Source organism: Nipponia nippon, unplaced genomic scaffold (assembly GCF_047370975.1).
Source record: "Nipponia nippon isolate SJK-2023a ecotype South Korea unplaced genomic scaffold, ASM4737097v1 scaffold_5, whole genome shotgun sequence".
NCBI classification, from domain to species: Eukaryota; Metazoa; Chordata; class Aves; order Pelecaniformes; family Threskiornithidae; genus Nipponia; species Nipponia nippon.
Window position 1 is genome coordinate 73,632,375 of NW_028262369.1, and position 16,295 is coordinate 73,648,669.

Genomic DNA, 16,295 nt, shown 5'->3' on the forward strand with positions numbered 1-16,295 from the left:
TGACTACAGACAATCTGTGTTTAGAGATTTCTGTGAGGGGAACTGAAAATTGCGTCCAAATACATAGAAAACAGAGTGTTTTTCATGGTGTTTATTTTAAGGTTTCATTGTTTACATTTGCTCCCAAGGATGCATGATGCAGATGTGCTGAAATATTTGTGACAAACTCATGATTTGCAGTCTGAAAGCTCCTTCTCTATCCTAAGGACAGTTAGAATATGGTAAGAGGATAGCCTTTCAGTCACTGTTACTTTAGCAGGTTCTGTATTCTCTTTCATTTTGTAATTTTCTCTACTTTTTTCAGAAGTCCTGGCAAAATCTTTGAAAAGACGTGCTTTCTGTCTTGACTTCCCTCTCTCTCCCTTATTTACTCTGCTTGCTCCCTATAGAAGCTTTACTTAGTTTTACCTTACCATTGGCTCTTGAAAGTTTTTCTCTTTCTGTCTAATGTTTCCAATTTTCTCCCTTGTTTGTCTTATCCCAGCTCTTTCCTTCATCTTTTCCTCCAGCAAGTGAAAGAATAGTTTTATTTCCTCTGTTCTCAGTAAACGATTTATTTAAAAAATGTTTGTCCTATCACCCTTTTCTACATTTCTAAATGATCTGTGTGAATTTTTCACATACATTGTCTCATATTCTCCTGGGGACAATGGTCCTGTGTTATTACAAAATTGCTCAGATTTTTTAAGGTACCTCTGTCAACCAGATCTGAGACATTCATCCTAATTTCTTACCCTACACCTATTACTATGGAAAGTGGGCATCAACAGGAAAAACTTTCACAGCATTCAGCTTTTCTTTTTACCTGTTAGCAGCCACAGTATCACCATCTTCTCAGTTACAGAGACTTTCATCCATCTGTATTACCCATATATAATTAAAGTGTTAAATATGTGAGATGAGTTAGAAAGAAGCAGCAACATATTTCCCTGCAAAACAGCGGTATTTTCAGTCCAGAGAAAGGTTTCTTTTTGCCTTCTGTTGATACAAACAGCAAATACTGACCTGCAAAACTCGCAGTAAAGGACTCTAACCAAATATTCTAACCACATATTTCGTGGAGTATGAACTAGTCAGACTAATCAGCCAAGTGTCTCATGAGAAAAATTAAGGGTGTTGCATGTGCAAGGACTTGCCTTAGTATCATGTTTCTCCCACTCGGTAAACTTCTCATTTTGGAAAGACTTCCCCTGTGCAGCTGAAGCAGGTTGCTAAATTCCATGTAAAATGTCAGGGAGTCCTGGTGGCATTGCACTGATGTGTGGGTCTCTCTTTAGCACAACCTCCATTCAGTTATGCAGACATTTCTTGCACTAGGTTTATAAATGTAGGGCTTTTTTGTAAGGAAAAATAATTTATTTGAATTTTTTTTTGCATGTGCTTTTTTCTCAGTTGACACATCTCTTGACAGAAGGTTGTGAAGTTAGTGCTTGAAGATATATAAATCACATTCAGATGTTAAAAAGAGAAAGAAATCCATAGAAATTGCAACATTTGTGCCAGCTAGTTTTGACTGGCTGAATCTGTGCCCTGTGTACTAGAACTGTGTTACTGACATTGGAAAAGCACTTTCAGGCCAAAAATTGACTCCTAAGGAAACCCTTGAATGTTTTATATTTTTATTTAAAATGTCAAATATAACATTCACACCACAGAAGTAAAGCATTAAGCTAAAAATACACAGCAGTAATGAGGTGGCCATTTAATTTTCAATTGCCAATAAAATAAGTCCTCAAACACTAGATTACATTTGTTGACACATTATCATATGTTGCATTAGTTTTTTTACTCTTTCATTTTGTAATTAGTGGTTCAGACCTGTATTAATGTAGAACATTTACTTAGCAATCCTATAGTATTTAAGGCAATAGGTGGTTTGAAGAATTAATTCAAAATAATCTGAGTAGTTGGTAAGAACCCATCCACAGGCCTTTCCAAGCTTCATGAGCCGAGCATGTGATGGTCCCTCAACAGCAGCAGCACCAGTAATATGGTGTTTGTAGTACATGCAAGTGATGCTTCTTACCCACTATCCATCAGGTATAGCAAGTCATTAGCACATTCCCCTATGAGAAGGCACGTTTCCCATACTAACCTACCACCATAAATCTATTTTTTCTTTATAATACCAAACACACGTAGGGATAATCCTACACATGATTTCCCCATACAAGTTTATCCCTTATGTGATTGGACATGTGGTTGGCCTGTTCATCACCATTTGAGTTTCATGGGTTGGGCTTCTGATAACTTGCAAGATTAGTAACCTGGTTTAGACATGAAAGCCTTTACAGCAGACTTTTATCAGCCACCTTACAGGAAGTATGGTTAGGCAATAGGCAGATGACTGTCTCATTTCTGAAGTAGCAGAAACACTACCTGACCTTTCTTCTGCCTTTAGCAAGTCAAGATCTCCACCTAGCTACTGAACTTCTCTTGTCTTTCCTAAAATGCTTTAGAAAGGAAGACCTATAGTTTGTCTGCAAAATGAAAAATGCTGCATGGAGCCAGGGGGTAGAAGGTACATGGTTCTGAGAAGTCTGTCGTTATTGTCGAGTACAGGTTTTAGATCACACAGAGGAAACCAGGACTGCTACCTGCCTGTAGCAAGCTGTCAAAAGAAAGAGCACCAGCAATAAACATTGAAATATTCAGGAAAACAAGGGGTTTTGTTTCATTCTTGTTTCATTGGCAAAGGTTTTTCCATTGCATTCCCCAAAACCATTTTCTCATTATCCTTAGCCGCTAGAGATTCTGGCACAAGTAATACTGATACTTTCCTTGTATTCTCTTTTGCATCATCATCAGCAGATTTCATCTTCGAAAGTCTTACAGATGACATGTTTTGGGTCTAGTTCAAAGTCTGTCTGCATCTGTAGATTGTGTTATCCTCAGCTTAAGGTCCTCTTACTTTGTGACACTTGCAGCAGTGCATTTTACACTCATTACTTTTTTCCTACTGAGCATGGGGAAGATTGTCAGTTCCAGAAGAGCAGAGGCAGATTGTCTGTTCCAGTAAGGACTCGCTGCTTTCTTCAGACTTCTCAGAGACACTTCTCAGCCTAGTACTGTCACTAAGAAATGAGAAGGCATCACATCCCAGACAGCCACTCACTTACTGTCCAAAGTCATATTTGTGTCTCATGTCCTACTAATTCTTTTCTTTAAATTGTGACTGTGACAGTTTTCCTCTCTCTATGCCTACTTGAACTGTCAGACCACAACAGCCATCCATCTTACTTCTCTGCTGACCTTTCCTTCACCTTCATGTTAGTAACAACCTTTTCTATTTTGACTTCTAATGCTTAAAACTTAAATCACAGCTTAAATCTTCATCAGCACACATAGGCAGAACAGGGAGAAATTCAGATTGTTTAGAGAGAGATTATGTGGTGAAGACTGTAAACAGCAAAAGAACAAAGCTAAGGATAAGCATGCCAGCTTAAACCCACCATGACAAACTACTGCTCCTAACACTTAGGTGTCAAAATGTTGTTTAAGGAAATTACTATCATGCATAATACAATCATTTTATTGCTTGAAAGACTGTTACTGGCTTTGTGTGCTAGATGTTTTGCTTGTCTTAAAAGCTCACTCTAAATGTCTTTGGGCTAGAAAAGAAGTGCAGATAGAAAAATACCTGAAATGCCAGCATACAAATGCATTAAGATTCATGTTGTATTGTGATCAGTTTGTTTTACTAGAATAGCATTGTGATTTTGACATAAAGGAATATACCGAACCAGATAACCTTTTCTTTGTGTCTAATGTTAGGGACTAATTAGTTTATTGTGCCTGTGGCTCCCTGGTAGTTTAAAATGCATGCAATGTGGCACAATTCAGTGACAGCTCCAGGGATCAAGAAAGTCTCTATATAAAAGAGTGTGAAGAAACCACTGTCAGCAAGATGACACTCACTTGCAAAGGACTGTGAAAATAGATTATACTATACCTGTACACAGGCTGTACACAAACTGAGTGACAAGTGTTACAGAACTCAGTCACACATTTATAAAGGAATGGAATTGTTCACTACAGAGGTAATTTTACCTTGTGCAGAAGTACTACCTAAAACACTGTGTATTGCTAGAGAAGCGTACAGGTAATTGCCTCATTAAGAACGTTAATCTAAATGTAAAATGCCCTTAGACATTCCGGTTAAAGTAATTTGCTGTTACTACCTCACAGCCTGCTTAAACTCCATGGATCTTTTCTCCTTTTCTCACAAGATCTCTTCTCCACTTCAGAGATGATTACCTTTTCTTCTATTAAAGATTCACCATAGTTTCAAGCTTGGAGAACTATCAATCACCACCTGAGATCCTAAAATCCTTAGATTAGGCTTGGAGTCACATGTATGGTCAGTTCAGCAAACCAAGACAGAAGAAAACATACTTTGCTTTAAGCCTCAACTTTGTTTCTCATCTGTGGAACCTTGCAGTAATAATGTAATATTTTTAATATTTCAAGAATTTGAACTAGTCTTTCACAAAAAAACCCCACATTTCTGCACCTATTCAGTTTGCTACCCACCCCTCACCCCCTAAAAAGTCCCCAAACCAAAGCCCACAACGCTGTGACTCTGCAGAAGGGTAGGATGTATGTATGTGTAATACAAAAGGAAAAGTACTGCGGAGCTCTGTGTGCTGCACGGAGCCTCTCTGCTGTCCTTCTCCTCGTCCATCTCTCCCAACTTATTTCCTTCCGCTGGATAGACACCTGCCTCTGCTTTTTTTCCATCGAGGTGGGGGTTACATATGGCAAAACATGGCATGTCCTGTTTTCTCATTTTCCTTCTTTACTGACTCCCACTTTGGACTTTTAGGCTAAAGTTTTCACAGGTGCCAGGCGGCAATGGCAATCACGATGGTGATCTCTAGTCAGTAAGGAAGACTGAGATCTGTGATGGTTCTGTGAGTGGATATTCAGGGCCTCCTTATTCTCCTGCAAGAGGGAGAGAGAGGGTGTTGTGTCAGGGGTCCTGGAGAAACTGAGCATGTTTTTAAAAGTAGGAACAAATGGTGAAAAAAAAGACGGATTCTTTCAATCTATTCGTCCAGTGTCTCCGGGCTCTGCTGCTCACATAGACAGATCCGCTGTATTTAGTTCAGCATCTAGCAGCATTCAGAGCAGCACAGAGCTCAGCAGGGACAAATTTCCTAAGTGCATGCTTATTATTAGTAACATGAAAGTGTTCAAAGTCTTGAAAATACTTTCACAGCCTGTGCTGATCCCCACACTGCTCTTAAGTCAGTCAGTGATAGAGCAAGCTTGTTTAATGATAAGATGACAACGTCTACATCAGCCACCTGGAGCCCTAGTCTTCTGTGGAAATTAGTGTCATATACTCAGTGCGATACTCGCCTACGAGCTGTGTGGTCCATAGGCAATAACAAAACAAACTGAACTCCACCCAAAATCCCATCTATCGCTGTAATAAGCATGCCTGTGGAGAAGATAACAAAACCAAAGTTTTTGGTTTGTAAACTTGTTTTGTTTAGCACGTAGTTACAAAACATAGTTACAAGTAGCTACTATATGCAGATAGATGAAAACAGTCACTGAACTGCCTTGAAGTTAAATTGAAGGGGGAAGGGATGATGTTCATAGTTGAGCTGTTTTCTAGATTTGCTGGTACAAACATTGTGAATGGCAAGCCTGTAATATAACATGTTCCTTTCACAAAGTCTTTGTTGTCCCTGAAAACAGAGTAAAGCCCTGCATTCCCCAAAGGGAAAATGTAATTCTCCTTTTATTGAAATAGTAGAATTAGGACCATATTGCTGTCTTTTATTTATACAGTGTGTGGTGGTCGGTATTGGGTGAAATGATTGCACTATGTTCCTGACCAGGCATTTTCCCTAAAGGCTGAATTCTATCCTTCACTGCTTAAAGCATATATTACAACTAAAAGCTGCAGTTCACAAGGCTTTTTCCACAGAAGTCCACCCTAGCCAGAGAGTCCCCAGCCCATATTGTTGCAAGGGGCTTGTTCTTCTCTAGTGCAGGACCTTTTGTTGTCCTTGAACTTCACAAGATAGGCCCTTTAGTCTCTCTGGGTCCCTCTGAATGGCAGCTCTGCCCTCAAGCGTATTGACCGGTTCTCTCCAAATCAGCATAAGCTGCAAAGAACTGAAGTATTTTTAATCAAAGTCAGGAATTGGGCTCCTGTCACTCTACCACCCCAGTTATGACTCAAGTCCACGTGACTCAAGTCCACAAGTTCTTATTTTTCTGCACAGTAATTTCTGAAGCTGCCCAAAGTGCTGCCATCTTCTCCTGGAGCTCCTCCTGCACCTATGTCTGGTCAGACTGTGGGAGCAGCTGTCCCTCTGCCCACCACCACGGTGGAGCCCCACAGGATATATTATCGGGCACAAGGCTTGCACAGGACACTGCAGCTGAAGTGAACTGCCACATTGTCCTGGTTTCAGCTGGGACAGAGTTAATTTTCTTCCTAGTAGCTGGTGTAGTGCTGTGTTTTGGATTTAGTATGAGAATAAGCTTGATAACACACTGATGTTTTAGTTGTTGCTAAGTAGTGCTCACACTAGTCAAGGACTTTTTCAGCTTCCCATGCTCTGCTGGGTACACAAGAAACTGGGAGGGGGCACAGCCAGGACAGCTGACCCAAACTGGCCAAAGGGCTATTCCATACTGTATGACATCGTGCTCAGTATATAAACTGGGGGGAGTTGGCCAGGGGGCAGCGATCGCTGCTCAGGGATGGGCTGGGTGTTGGTCGGTGGGTGGTGAGCGGTTGCATCACTTGTTTTTCCTAGGTTTTGTTTCTCTCTCTCTCTCGTTGTTTTCCTTTTCATTACAGTGTTGTTGTTGTTATTATTATTACTATTATTATTATTATTATTTTATTTTATTTCATTTCATTTCATTTCATTTCTTTTCAGTTATTAAACTGTTATTATCTCAACCCATGAGTTTTCTTACTTTTGCTCTTCAGATTCTCTCCCCCATCCCACCAGGGGGGAAGGTGAGTGAGTGGCTGCGTGGGGCTTGGCTGCCGACTGGGGCTAAACCATGACACACATTCACTTGAAAACAGCAGCAGCATCTGAGAAGCAGCAGTTTCCATTAATGTAATAGCTCAGTCCTCAGTCTAAATGTGTTAAAAAGATTTTGTTTGGGATTTAGTTGATTTGTTTTCATACCATTTCTGTCTGAGCACCACCAGCCTTCCAGTGCAGCTCTCTAACTACTGAAGGCAGTGAGTATTTTATCACTAGGCAGACTCTGGTGCCATTGAAATCAGTGAGGAACTTTTGCCCTTAGAAGGATTACCATTTGCACCTAACCGGGACTCCATATATCATCTAGTTTAACATTTGAAAGGAAGAGTAGAGTTCCCACTGTTACGGTCTACTCAATATATACTCCATAGACTCTAATTTAAAAAAATAAACACAAAATTCCCTTTCTTAAAGAAGTGCCATCTAGAGTTTTCTAATAAAGTAAGTGGAATAGTTCATATGCTAGCATGTGGGGTTTTCCCCTTGCTTCTGTACAGTCTCTGCAAGTCAGGATACAGTAAGATGTTATGTTTTTAATTTATTGACTCAGAAGATTGAGGTGAGGAGTGAAGCAAACACTTCTTACTATAAAGAAAGTGAGATCCAGATCCTTATTAGAGTATATATAATAGATATGTTCATACATTTGCTGCTTACCCTCAGAAGAAGGTGATTAGCTCTTCCTGAGCTTATAGAACAGTCTCAGCCTCTTGCCTTCCAGCCTATCTGTTCCTCTGGTGGTCAGCATCTAGACTTGTTTCCAATGAATGCTGCTGTACTGTGAGAAGCTCTTCATGAAAACAGAAAGTCTCACACAAAGGAAACATCTCAGCAGCTGACTGAGTCTAAAAATGGTTGAAAATAAGCCAGGAGAATAACAGGAAGCAGTTTTAAAGTTCTAAATATTGATCTACTCAAAGCTTACATTAATTCTCCTTACACTTACTGTGGTGTAATGGGACCGTTGTCGCATTCCCCACTTAGTGTTTATTTTAAAGAATTTTTGTAGCCTACAAAAAACTCTTTGCTGGTGTTGAGACAGATTTTTTTTTTCTATTTCTACAAGCAAATGCGAGATTTCACAGCTCTTTTATCACATTACAAAAGTTCCCCCATGCTGTGCATCATGATCATGCAGACACAAGGAAATGAAGCTTACCAGGTTACCCAAGCACAGCTGAAGGAACAGAGTGTACTAAAAATACATGTATATGCTCTACAGTTACATATGTGCACACAGATACTATGTTGTTTTGCAAGATGGAAAAGAAAAATCTTTTCACCAAACGAAAACACTGAAAATGAAATGACAACAGCAGCAGATGCTAAAGCAAATCATCTAATTAAGATGATTTCATCAACCGTTTTAAAAGACATTTAAAAAAGCAATATAATACTAAGTCACCAGAAGAAATGTTGATTATGCTTGCATATACAGGCACAATAATACTCTAGCTGAAGCTGCCCTTTCAAGCATGAAAACAAATGATACTTTCAAAACTGTTTTTTTTTTTTATCCAGCTGTGCTTCACATCCTGCTAAGGAAAAGTATGCACATTAAAAAAATTCTTAAGAACTATAACCCACAGCCAGGAAGATACAATTCAAATCAACAGAAGTTTTGCCTGGGTCAGGACTGCAGAATGACTTCCATGCAGCATGGAGAATAGCTTCATTCTGGCAGTGGGAAGAATTTTCAAACCAATTTGCAAACATGAGGAACCTCATTTTCACCTTGTATTCTTTGCATGGGTGGGCCAAATTCTATCTCAAAAAATCTGTATCAAAAAGCCAGGATGAAGACTGAACAATACAATAAGAGTCTGCATTTTAAGTCTAATATTGACTGAAAATCAAAATCAAAAGGCAGAACTTTTTCCTGGTCCCTTAGAATAATGTTATTCTAAACTACCTTCCCCTCCTCTTACGTTTGCTCTTCCTTTCAGGTATACTATAGAGTGTAGTATTGGGGTTTTACTGTTCAGTGTCATTCTTACTGTAAAACATTTAGTGTGGGAGAGGTGCATGGGCTGCCTCCTTATCACAGCACCACACGTATTCAGCTTCACCTTTCACTGAGATTTATAGCAAGGAGCACTCATGCCTTCATGACACTTGTTGAATTTTTGCTCCCTGCTGTTGACTTCTTTATTTTAAAATGGCTGCTGGATAAAATAGTAGGCATTCAGTAAAAAAGTCAAATATATACCTCCACTCTCTTTTTTCTGTCCTCCATGAGATCCAGTTCCTGCTGGACTTCATACTGGGCGGTTTCATTTCTCCAAGGCCTCTGGTTCCTCTTGTTTTCTTTGCTTATTGTAATTGCTTCTGTAATAATGTATCTTTACTGCTTCTAGAGCAGTCTGCAAAAGCACATTATGCTGTGGAAGAAAAGGAAGAAAATTTTTAATGTGATTGTTACATTAAGGGGTAATAACTCCAAGTGCTCGCTATTTTCTTTTAACCCATCTTCACGCCCTGTTTATCTTTGTCAGTTTTCCTTTTACTTAAACCCCCCTTCCCCAAAGCAGGGCATTACCACTTCATCTCTTTAGAGACAGATGACTAGACTCTTTCTAGCACTGGCATCATTCCTAAAGATTTTAGAAGGAGGTTTTTCCCTCCCACCTTGGCCCCTGTGACTGACTACCAGTACAAAAGACTTTTTCATCTTTGCAGAGTAGTTAGTCACAGGATGAGCGAGCAAGCAGGCTCTTCCTAACACCCTCCTCAGGTGGTAGCTTAAACCGTGCTGGGGAAGAAGAGCAGGGACAGAATTAACCTAACTATCTGGGGCAATGAAAGAAGTGCAATGCTTAGTGTAATAAAGTGAGCCTTCAGGAACAGAATTTGATTTTCACAGATGGCATTCTCTGACCATAAAATTCCTCTGTTAGAAGCTCTACTGAGCTTCTCAACATATCTGCCACATAGTCAGGGCTCACTTGCATGTTTTTGTATGGATGTTTTTGAGATGGAAATAAAAACATCTTGAGAAAGTTTCAATTTATGCCCCTTCCTTCCTGAATCAGTTGGCAGCAAACGCATTAAGCAGTAATAAACCTTGAATGGAAAGACACTAAAATGATGTTGCAACAGTGGACGGTACTTAAAAGTATTACTAATATCAATTATTTTCAGAGGTTACCTCAGCAACAATGTGGAACAAACAAGCAGATGCTGACAACAGTATAGGTCAAGCAAAATGTTTCTGCTTTCTACAGACAAATAATTCCTTTAACACTCTCACGTCCATTGACACTACAGTAGCTTTTTTTTTAAGAGCCTGAAGGTAATCACTGGACTCACAAGGATTGACAAACCTGAAAACCTGCTGTAAATCAGAAACCTTACAGAGACAAGTTCTCAGAGCAACGCCACCATTCTTTTGGTGAAGGCGGTTAGATTTTGTCAGAGGAAGTGAACTCCAAAGCTATTCTCATTTTCATGAACAAGGAAGTGGAGCAACCAGTAAACCCTCTTGTTGCTGAGAATGACAAGGATTTCATAATTGTTATTAAATACTTAAACTGGTGTTCAAGGCTGCCATTGTTCCAGTCACCATGAAAAATCATCACTAAATAGTTGTTTTGTCATTAAAAAAAACACAGGTAGATGAAGGGTTGAGATATGCCATTTCCTTCAAAATACATCAGAGGCAAGGAACACCTGAATATTTAAATAGCCTAAGTCAATTCATTTGAAACAGTGACATCAAAAGTACTAAATATTTATACCAGATGGAGGATAAGAAATTGTGGCTGGGGGCTTGGTCACGATAGATGCGTCGTGGCAGACTGTCACAGCTGTGAGGCAGGGCTTCTTTTCTGACTAACAGCTCCCTTGCATTTTTCAGCTGATTAATGAAAGCCAGTCTACAGTAGAAAAATGTAAGAGTCAGCCACTGGGCCTGCTGTCTATTGTGAGTGGATATTTGGTATGTTGGTACACAGCAGTGGTGCATGGTTTCTCACAGAGAGGAATTCAGCTGCAACTACTGGAATTGAAATTTTGACAAATCATTGATTTTCAGATAAGCAGTGTTTTTCATTGTTTCTTCTTCACATGGACATTTCAACTGAGCCCTGCCATTGATATTAAAACTCAAAATTTACATTTGAAAATCCAATGTTTTCATCCAAAAAATATGTATGTATTTCTTAAACAAAACCCCACACCTTCTACAGAAAAGAAAAAAATCAGTCCTATATCTTCATGGTAAATAGAACTTGTTCTGTTAATTTTGAGCTCGTGTCATTAAGCTGGAGTTTCTGGATGACTGTGCTAATCCTCATTTAAAGGGATTATGAGGTCACATCACAAAAATGAAACCAGTTAAAATGACTAAAATCTCAGAATTATTAGCATATTTCTCACACAAATGGTCTATAAAACCTCCAGATTGTCTCACTGCCAGTTGATACAAGCTACCTTTGTACAGACTTGAATAACCTAGCAAAGCAGAACTGTTGCAGCGTAACCTTTAGTGCTGGTATGAAAGCCAAGAGGGTGAACTTGTCCCTTGCGCTTGGTTTTTCACAAGCGTCTTCAAAGAGAGTGACATTTCATAGACCTTTGATTGCATGCCAGCTGGATCACAGACCAGGCCTGCTCATGCATTTACAGCCAGAAATAGGAATATCCTCATTAATTACGATGACTCCATGACTGGGTTGGACAGTAGCTGGGCAGTGTCTATGGTGGGTCCTACAGCATTAGGAGTTTATGCTGAACTCTCCATTGAAAACCTGAAGCTGAGCACAAAATAAGGGCCAGACGTTAGAGGAGGAAAAGCTAGCCTGGAAAATGGAGAGATAATGTGTTAAAGCTCCTTTTTCATTTAGTAGTGAAGGAGGTGTTTGTGGTCTGTGGTGAGAAGTGTTGGGGTTATGTGCACATTTAGAAAGTTTTTTATCTGTTTGAACACGTGGCAGTCAAAGCCCTGTATATTTATTGCAGCAGAGGTAGCAAGGCACAAGCCCTACCATTTCCTGTCCTACAGAGCTGGCATTTGTGTGGTTTTGTCTGATGGAGGCACTTGAGTGGGGATAGTCTGCTGTAAAGATGCTCGAGGCGTTGCTGGGAAGGTCAAGAGAAAGAAGTCTGTTTTTTTGGTCACATATGTGTGAAGCTGGCTCCCATAAACTGTGCTACAAAAGTTTTCTTTAACATCTTTCACCCAGAAATACAAAGTGCTATTGCCTGTTTGCCCTCTTTGTATAAGATTACATGAAGGTAAGCTTTGCTTTCACTGTTAGCCAACTGTAGATCTGCTGTGGTTAACATCATGCCACACCTCAGCTGAAAGGTTTTGTTGAGAGGCAGACTGTTTTGGCATGGGCTCATGATTTGCTTCCAGTTGCTTGGAGCTCTGGCACCGTACACATACTCTGAGAAGAACTACAGCAAATAGGTGAAGAAGAAAATGTTGCAGGGGTCATCCACAGCTATAGAGTAAAATGAGCTGGAAGTCATCTTTGCCATGCCTCAAGCTGTTGGCAGACTGGGACCTTCTCACAGCCCTCAAGAGCTTCTGCATCTCTTGTCCAACTCACTGGCAGAATGGCTCCACTGAAATTGCATAGCCTGGTTCCTGTAAAGCTTTTCTTAAAAAGGGACAATTTGGGGGCTGGAGATGCAGGATTAGAAAGCCAAGCCACTCTGCATTATATATTTAAGACAATGTATATGAACCTGATTTGCGTATTTTAGCTTTTTTTTCACTCATTCCTCTCCTACCTATCCATTTTGGCTCAAATAAATCCATAACTCATGGAGCAAAAACTGCATGTTGATAGCCAGCTGGACATCCTGAGCACTCTAGGGTCTAATGAGGGGTGACTAACGTATGAGATGCAGGGAAGTGATGCTGGCCCTTTCTGCAGACTCTTTGGCTTTCACAGAAGTAGTGGGTACTTAGCAATGCAGCCTTAACAGGATCAGGATTACAACTGGGTGAATAAAGAGTAAAGGTTCAAAAGTCTGCCCAAACATCACATGAATTAGCCATGTTCCTCTCCACGACATTATAAGACTTTCCATAAGACTTGCATAAATATCAGCAGAAAGTCTACGTATGGTTGAATTTCACAGCATATGCTTGAGTACTCATCTACTGAGATCAAAAGAATTACTATTTCTCAAACTGTACTATTTCTCAAATTGAGTTAAGTACCTTCATTCACTATTTTTGTGGACCACAGCAACCGGACAGTAGTCTTTAAGCCTTAAGCATCTCAGAAATTTCCCATAAGATTTCAATCTAATTTAGATTCAGTCTCTGTCTTTGCAGTTTGACATATTAAAACTCAAACAATTCCCACCAAGATTCTGAGATGAAAGTGAAGTCTGGCAAATTTGCTTATTATGGAAGAAGTAAAGCTTGAAATAAAAATTTCTATGGAATTCACCTGGAAATGAAATGATCTTCCCCAGGTATAAATCTCTTACTTACTGTTTCACATGCACACTGATTTTTTTATTGTCTCTATCAGAAGAAATACATAGCAACAAAACAAACCAACCCATGCTTCCGTAATGCTGAAGGAAAAACAAATTAATCAAACATAAACCTTTTCAAAACAAGTAGCTCTACAAAATATACACCTCCCTCTAGTGAGAATATGGGAGAAGAAAGCAAATTGAGACATGTTATTCACATCATTTAATGTTTTCCTACAAGTGGCTGCTGAGGTGATCACTGAAGAATCTATACAGAATATGGTTTTGGTATCCACAATGTATTGTTTGAAAACATCTGTCTAATGTGTTTAAGTAACGAATAAGTTTGAGGAAACAGTATTACAAAAAGAGGCTAAAATCATCTAATAAGTTAAGTGAAAAATGATTCATTTAGCAACTTGTAAAAGCTGGTTGCAGTTAAGATTCTTGTTAAATCTGCCTAGCCTATATGCCTACATAACAGTCTAACACAAAGGATATACTTACTTTAAGTTAAGATCATCTCTATAGTGTTAAGCACAACTTAGGATAGGTTCAGGGAATTCAAGCACATAAGAAAAATATTAATCAAAACCAGTTTTAGTCATGCTCAGACTCAAAAGCCAGAGCCGCTTTATTAAAATTGAGAAACTCCAAATGAACACCGAACCTTGTGTGTCTTCCCTGAGTTTCAGTGGGTAACTTCACTTTACCACAACTGCCCTGAAGAGGGGGCAATAAAGAGTTCAGTCTTGCTCTTTATAATGCAATGGTAATGTAAACTAGTCCTGCCACAGCAAATTAACACCACTGAGAAGAGCTGTTTGGCACCTGCAGGCCAGTAAATCCATTGATTCATTTTTAGGAGAGTACGTGACCTCTCGGAGTGCCAGACTCCAGACATAGTACAGTGCTTCCTCACAGAAGTGTGGTAGTAGATCAACTACAACCTCAGCAAGGATTCAGCTAACATGATGTCTTCAAAACTTTCCAAAATAAAAAAAGAAAAGTCAATCAGTTATGGCCAGAATGGAAATAATAGTCTTAGTCTTCACCTCAGAAGCCATTTCTTCATGTTACTGTTCAGAGATCCTATTTCTTCCAAGGTATTCCCACTTTCCTTTTTCAATGACAGTCATGTGCCCTCTGTTTTCCTCAGCACAGTTACCCAATTTGTCTTTGTAATGCCAACATCAATTATCTCAATTTGAGGCACTTGAAACACACTGTACCTATTCAGAAATGCAATTAAAAATAATCAGACAAATAAAAAGCCTCAACTTGAGGCTGGAGATAAATTCTGCTATCACAGGACACAAGTCAACTTTACCGATTATACTGAATAAAAAGCAGAGGGTAATTTACCACAATACTTAGAGTGAGTCAGTGGTAAGGAAAGAAATATTTCTGTACTTGGCATTTGATTTAAATTCCTATAAATAGTAGCTACAATGGTGACAGCTTATTCTCAGACAGAAGATAGAAAGGAGGAAAGAAAACAAATGTTGCTGTTTCCTGATGAATATCCATTCTTAATAGGCTATACCATCTGCAATGCTGGCAAAAAAGTTTCAGTCTTACCAAGATCCTGGGGACTGTTGGGATTCTTTCTCAGCTCTCTGTACTGGCCAAGTAACTATGATCCCTTAGGTACCTCTTCATGCTCTGTTTTTTCGTTTGATGAAGCATAGTTGGCTGATGCGAAATTATTTTCTACTCAGGTTATAAGCCACATTAGAGACATGGCTAAACCTATACTATCCTGTTAGTTCAGGTTCAAATTTTTGTTTCACTTCGGTTTACGTCTGCTGTAGCTCAGCAGACAGCAGCTGAGTGCTAGTAGTGAAACTTGGGCTTCGGAGTAGAAAATCCCTTAAGAAAGGATAAAAGTGACCAGCAGCCACCTGGTTCAGGCCAGATAATCCAGAGCCCTCTATAAGTATCCCTGAGACTTCTCACCACCCTCTATATCTTTCCACATCACCAGAACACATCAAACTCAGCAAAAGCAACACATGGTGAGCTGCAAAGCTGTCTTTGCATTTTCTGATAACTTCTGTATGCATTGTATCAGGTTTCCGCCTTCACGTGGGTGAGCAGCACCGGTATGCCTGTCGCTTCAAAGGTGGCACTGCACTCTCGAGTGTGCAGTCGCAGAGTGGGAGACGGTCACTGGCATGCCTGCTGTGCAGTGCAGGGAGAGGAAGCCGGGAGGGCTTGCTTTGCCATCCTTTGGGTCACTGCCACAAGGTAGAATCGGATATGTTTATGGCACAAGCCAGGCATCGAATACTGAGATAGTGACAGCACAGCATTAGGGACAGAAATAAAACTGTGGATGGTCCTAAGCCACTGTGGGAGTATCATACTGGCTATTTCTTTCCCAGGAAGACATCACACCTTTGCATGCCTGGGAAAATGCATTATGTGAAACTGCTGTCTATGCACATACACCGAACAGCCAGCTAGCTCGGTTTCACACGGCTATTTCCAGCAGATCTTTCACATTAACGTGAAATTCTGGCCACATTTTACACTTGCGTTTCACATGTGCCTTAAGGCACAAACACATTAGATCTGCAGAAGTTGTCTGTAATCTCTTGACTCTCTAAACTGATTTTCTGCCATTTCGTCTGTCTAACAGCTCTGACATGATGCTCCTCACCAGGATTTCAGGGAAGGAATAGGCAACCTCTAACCATGATGGCCAGGGAATTTATTCCACCCCACTAGCTCAGCCCAGGAGCTGCAGCAGAACATGAGCTAAGGAACTGCTCCTCACAATTCTTGCAATATGTAGTGTTTGGGTGGATACCACACTCCCTC

At 39.9% G+C, this 16,295-nt stretch overlaps 1 long non-coding RNA gene across 1 annotated transcript; it reads right to left on the minus strand.

Annotated features, from left to right (window-relative positions):
* Positions 1-4,703: 4,703 nt before the first annotated feature.
* On the minus strand, positions 4,704-15,143 carry LOC148052327 (uncharacterized). Its single transcript, XR_015699140.1, has 4 exons — positions 15,051-15,143; positions 9,238-9,409; positions 7,686-7,873; positions 4,704-4,944 (listed from the first exon to the last, which is right to left on the minus strand). It is a non-coding gene; the product is annotated as an uncharacterized LOC148052327 (long non-coding RNA).
* Positions 15,144-16,295: the final 1,152 nt, after the last annotated feature.